Source organism: Microtus pennsylvanicus, chromosome 8 (genome assembly GCF_037038515.1).
Source record: "Microtus pennsylvanicus isolate mMicPen1 chromosome 8, mMicPen1.hap1, whole genome shotgun sequence".
NCBI classification, from domain to species: domain Eukaryota; kingdom Metazoa; phylum Chordata; class Mammalia; order Rodentia; family Cricetidae; genus Microtus; species Microtus pennsylvanicus.
This window is the reverse complement of record NC_134586.1, coordinates 75,926,510-75,932,614: the sequence shown is the minus strand read 5'-3', so window position 1 is coordinate 75,932,614 and position 6,105 is coordinate 75,926,510.

The following is a 6,105-nucleotide window of genomic DNA, read 5'->3' as shown; positions in this document are numbered from 1 at the left end:
TCTGACATTTTTGACAACTTTGTATAAAAGGATTGAGCTGTAGCTTTTTGCAGAATTTCTATGTCCTCTGTTGGAGCAGGTTGTTTGTTTCCTGGCTGCTCAGACTCATTTCCTAGCCATCTCACGTTTAGGTAAGTTCAGTCATCATTTGCCCTGGCCTGCAGCTAAGTCAGCACAGACCCTGGGGGCAAGGGAGAGAGAATGGGAAGGGACAAGAGACACAAGAAAAGGAGACAAGATAGAATTCTGATAAAGGGAATAATCAAGGTAAACATATGGTAGGGGAAATGAGAAAGTTCTTTGTGTGTCTATGCATAACTAGGCAACTTACTAGGCAACCTTACCATGGTCCAATGTCAGGTAGAAAGTCTCTAACTGCAACATGCAGAAAAGTCTGAATGTTCAGAACACAGTAACAATGGAGCAATATCTCCCTGCAGAATTAGTATTTGACAAATCTGAACAGCAGAAGCCAAGCACAATAGGGTGGGCAAAACTGACTCAGGGAGCAGTAAGTCTTCCACAGGTCCCACTTTTGATTTTTATTAATTTTTACGTGCTGAAAGTCACTTTGGAGCTTCTGTCTTTGGTCGGGAAAGCTCCTGTAGTCCCACCCTTACTTTTCATAGGAAGACAACAGCTTCTGTTTCTGTTTTTGTCTTAGGTGACATTTTTAACATAGGTATACATTCTCCTGTTACCCATCTCTGGCTATAGAGCCCCGCATACCATGTTTAAAGACAATTGTTTATGTACCTCGTGTACATGAGCTTACCAGCTAAACATTTTCATATTCTTTAGTGCCACCCATGTCCAGTTTATGATTATGGACCTGTATGGTTTGCATTTTAGTTGCCTCATTCACCTATTGTTTTACAAATGAAATTAACATAAGAGAAAAGATCCATTGGAAAGGAAAATTAATAAGCCAAGGATCAACAGTCCCTATGAAAAATGTCCTAACACCAATCCAGGAGTTCTAGGCATGACCTCAACAGGTTGCAGCATTCCAGAAGTGTCTTTTTCAGGTTCCTTGCCAGGGAGATATCCATTTTAAAAGATGTTCACAGTGACAACCTCAATTGGACTGAACATAATGATCTCTAATTGAGAAAGTAAGACATGGCCCCAAAGGTTGATAGGCAGTCTTGCAACTACATAAGGTTGAGTGGTGCCTTGATTGCCTTCTTGGTCTCTCCATTTTAAGATTTTTGAAATCATTTTGAGGATTTTGGCTCTGACCTATACAATTTAAATGACTTATGGTAGCATCTAGAGATCATGTATCAGATCAGTCATCCTTTTTGATGTTTGTGACATCTGCCCCTGTGTCTACCAATCTTGAAAATTTCTTTTCATTTAACCATAAGGTCATAAGAGGTTTTGGTGCAGATATTACTTTTGACCAATAGTCATCTGAAGACCCACAACATTTATTGTTTCTAGAATTACAACTTTATTTGAAGTGGGTAGTAAGGCAAGAAGTAGTCATTGAACGAATCTCTGTCTGGAAGGAATTGTAACAATATTTTTTTTTGGGGGGGGATGACATCATAACTTTAATTTCTCCCAGATAATTATTATCAATAACTCCTGGGAAAACTTGAAGGTGATTGATGGTAGAGATGATATGACCTACTATAAAAACAAAAGTATCTTTAGGTAAAGGGCCAAAAATGCCTATGGAGAGGACTTGAACTCCCATCTTAGGCATTAGTACTGTATGGGTGATGGAACTAAGGTCCAGTTCTGTGCTCCATGTTGTGGCTCTGAAGAGGTCTGAAATGGATTGTTTTTTGTTGGATAAAAGTTGACTGTCCCAGAGATTTGTTTGGGTTTTGGGTCCTGGGGCTGGCTCCTGTTCCCATTTTACTGGTTCAGAGGTTGACCCTGGGCATCCCTCTTGGACTTACATTTACTGGCTCAATGTTTTCCTCATTTACATCAAAGACACAGTTCTGGAATAGATGTTCTTGGGGCAGCAGTTGTATTATTTTTGCAATCTCTGGCAAAATGTCCAAATTCTCCAAATTAAAACATTTGCTTTTATTTTGTTGTGACAAGAATTGATTTACAACAAATCCCTGTATCACAGCAGCCATTACAAGACATTGAAGATAGGCAGCTCCTATGTCTGAGCAAAAGCTTATATATCCTGTCAGGTCCATTTTCTTTTTATATGGATGGATAGCCAACTGATATGCAGCATTAGCAGTTTCAAAGGCCAATTGTTTAACAAAATTTGTGCCTCAACATTGGCCAAAATTGTTCCTGCTGCAGTGATTAGCCTATGGACAAAATCAGCAAAAGGCTCATCTGGTAGAGCTCATGTTTCTCTTAACTGGCAGTTTTCTCCAGGCTCATGTAGCTGTGATTTGAATCTGGGCAAAAAGTCCCATAGCATAATTACCTTAAGCATCAGTAGTAGCATAATTATCTTTCCCAATTAGCATATCCAAGGTCCACCCATTTCCAGCCTGTACATTACATCTGGTAATCTTTGGTTGCCTCAACAAACTCAGACTTCCAAAGGAGATAGTCAACTCCAGTAAGGGTTGCTCTAGCTAGAGTTTGCCAGTCTCCAGGCATAAGCCAATTTTTCAGCCACAAACTCAACAATTGCTGTGGTGTAAGGAGCTGAAGCTCCATATTGCAAAACAGCTAATTTTAATCTTTAATCAGTTTAAAATCAAAATTTATACACTGTTCCCTGAGTATCCACAGTTTGTGTGTCCAGGAAGGATTCTAGATCATCTATTTTTAGTGATTTGTTTATTTTAGGAGAGAGCCTGGGTGTAGCCCCTCACACGGGTGTCTGATGGTTAAGCCAACTGTCTCATGGGACTTCATTATTAGTTTTTCCTGTATTTAATCCCTTCAATTGATTACTAAATCCTGATTTTCCTGTTCTAATTTTATCTATTCTCTTAAGAATTTTATTTTATCATGAAGTTTTTTTGGGGGGTCTACTACTGAACAAGCCAATGGAGGTGCTGTTGGGACTGAGCTATATGTCAGAGGGCAACATGCAAGTGATGGCCAGCATGAATTGTGATATCTGGCTGCTTCCTCCTCTAAATCATCCTAGTCCTTCTCACTCAGATCATCCTGTAAACGAAGGAATTCTTTTAAAGATGGATATAATTTCTTAGTCTTAGATCTAACTCCTGGAGGTTTTTTGTGCTTTTGACTTAGATGTGGGGAGAAGATCTTTATTTGACTCTTTAGTTTCCTGCAGGGAAGACTTAACTTTAGGATCCTCTAAGTTTGGATTCTTTTTGTCAGATGTTTTAACATCACTATCAAAGGACATAAAGTTCTCACCTTTTTCCTTATTCTTCTTGACACCTTGTGTGTCATTCTTTTGATTAAGTTTTTTTGTGCATCTTGTCTAACTCATTTTTAATAATATTTCTTCACCTGTTTCAATAGCATTTGCAACTACAGAATCTTGATACCTCTGAGACAAAAGTTCATCAATTAAATTCCAGAAAGAAAAGGCAGTTACAGGATTTTTTCTGGTCCATATGCTTGATAATGATCTTTGAGAGCCTCTCCGACTCTCTTTCATTTTTTTTTCCTCATCTGTAGTTTCATCAGTTGAAAACCAGGGACAAACATCTTTAATATAGTCAAATAATTCACATGACTGTTTAATTTTAACCTTTACACCTTATGCCTTAAAAACATGTCTTAATCCACTAATAAGCATTTCATGCTTGGTAATTGCTTGTCCCATAATTGCTGTTCTACTTACCAAAGTTAAGAAGACACAACAGGCTCCTGTGTTACTCTTCCTCTCAACTAACTGTACTTCACTTTATGCCAGCCTCTCTGAACAGTGTTCTTCACTGAATCCCCTGCACTTGAGCCCCATGTTGGTAGCCACTTTGCCCCTGCCCATGGGTGAGTCAATGGAGACCCGGGGACAGGGCAAGAATGGGAAGAGACAAGAGACATGAGAGATGGAGACAAGACAAGATTCTGATCAAGTCTTGTTTATTCAGGGCACAATCAAGGTAAATATAGGGTAGGGGAAATGAGAAAGTTCTTCATGTGTATATGGGTAACTAGACAACCTAATCACTGTCTAATGGTCAGGTGGAAAGTCTCTAACTGCAACATACAGAAAAGTCAGAATGTTCAGAACACAGGAATAATTGAGCAATAACTCCTTGCAGAGTTAGTATTTGACAGATTAGAACAGCAGGAGTAGCCCAGCGCAATAGGGTGGGCAAAACAATCCAGAGAGAAGTAACTCTCCCAAAGTTATTTTTCTGTGGGTCCTGCATGTCCAGGATATAGTATTCATATGCATACTATGAAGCAGTCCAGACAAAGGAGGTTTCTTGCCCAAAAAGCTAGAAAATTCTTAAGGACTTCTTTGATATCCATCATTCTTTTGAGGTAAAATGATGCTGCCAGGAGCAGATGTGTCTCATTGTCATGCCAATGCTAAGTTCTTAAACATTTTAAATTCCATATTTTGAAGGTCTCTGAAAGATTTGAAGAAAACCTATCTAACTGAAATAGATCTCTATATATCTAGAAAACATAACTACCATGACTACAAACTTGACTATCATAGATGAGTATCTGTTGACCTTTATTTCTTAATTATGCTTTACATTTTTAAATGAGCTGCACAAATACAATATCTTAATGAAGAGCAGAAATAGACATATAACAAAATCAACCTGAAATATGTATGAGTACACCAAGTTCCAAACCATTACAAAATATTGATCTCTGTAACATATACCCTTTTAAATATAACCAAACATTTATAAACAATATCTGGGAATTTGGGCATAGTTCTCTCCAAACTATTTCCTGCTTTCTTTGTGTGTGAAGTGATTTTGGGGGGTATTCACAGAAACCTTTCAGGGGGTCTTGGTACATCAAACCATTTTAGCTGGTAAGAAATCCACAGCTTTCTACCTCTTATGGAAACAAGAGAGAACATCTTTTCCAAAACAACAGATACTTAGACCCAAATTTTGAAGTCAAGATACCTTTAAAATATATATCTTCATTTAGCTTAGCAGCCTATACAATAAAATGTATCTCTGTACTTAGCTCAATCACAGTCAACAAATTGAAAGAACACAATAAATGAAATGAATGAAATGAAGCTCACAGATGCAGTATGTGGAGCTGAGATATTCTGATCCTAAAATTGCCAATGATAATTCAGAAAAGTCAGAGTGAGACATATTTGGCCTATGCTCCTGGTACACTGATCTTGCTGTTTGGGAAAAAAAGAAATTGTGGTCACAGTCAAGGATATATGATTTTTAAATTGATCTGCCACTGCAGAGTTCCTGATTGCTCAAAAAAAAATTTTATGTTTGGCATGACAGAAATTCCTTTATTTTGCAAAGAATATTGCCTTGGTGGGATTTCTTGGAGTATTTCCAATACTAATAATCGTGTATGATAAGCAATTTACATATTATAATAAGTTATTGCTTCCTCAAGGTAATTGGGTAGATGATACTACACACCCCTCAATGATTTTCTCCATGCACAAAGGAATTGCTTGAGTCTAATAGGACTTTGTAATGGAAATGAGGTACCGACATTACCCAATTGAAGTACGACATCACAGCACATTCTTGACTGGTCAATATTTTCAGGCTCCACCTTGATAATAATTCTTTTTGTCTTGGTGGCTCAACTTTTGTCTTCACCAGCCGCCATTCCAGACTCCACTGTGCCTTTCTGCTTCCAGTAGTTGAAGCTGAATCACAGGTGCCTGGCTGGCGTCTTCTCTGTATTTGTTTGTGCAGAAAATGTTTTGGAAGAATCCTGTGCAAGTTCCACTTTGATGTTACTATCTTTGCCATCTCTAATATCTACTATTCCGTGGTAAGCTCTCGCAGTACTGTGGTATGAATGTCTGTTAGTGCAGGTCGGCACATGCTCATCTAGTAACTTTTCACAGCCGAAGCCAAATCCACAAATATCACATTATGATAAAACTATGCCCATGTTCTTTTGGAGTAGATTATTTAGACATAGAACTTTATTTACACACATCAAATATTGGCTCAGAAAATTAGCTTAATGTATGAATCAGAAAAATTATCTAACTGTAGAGAT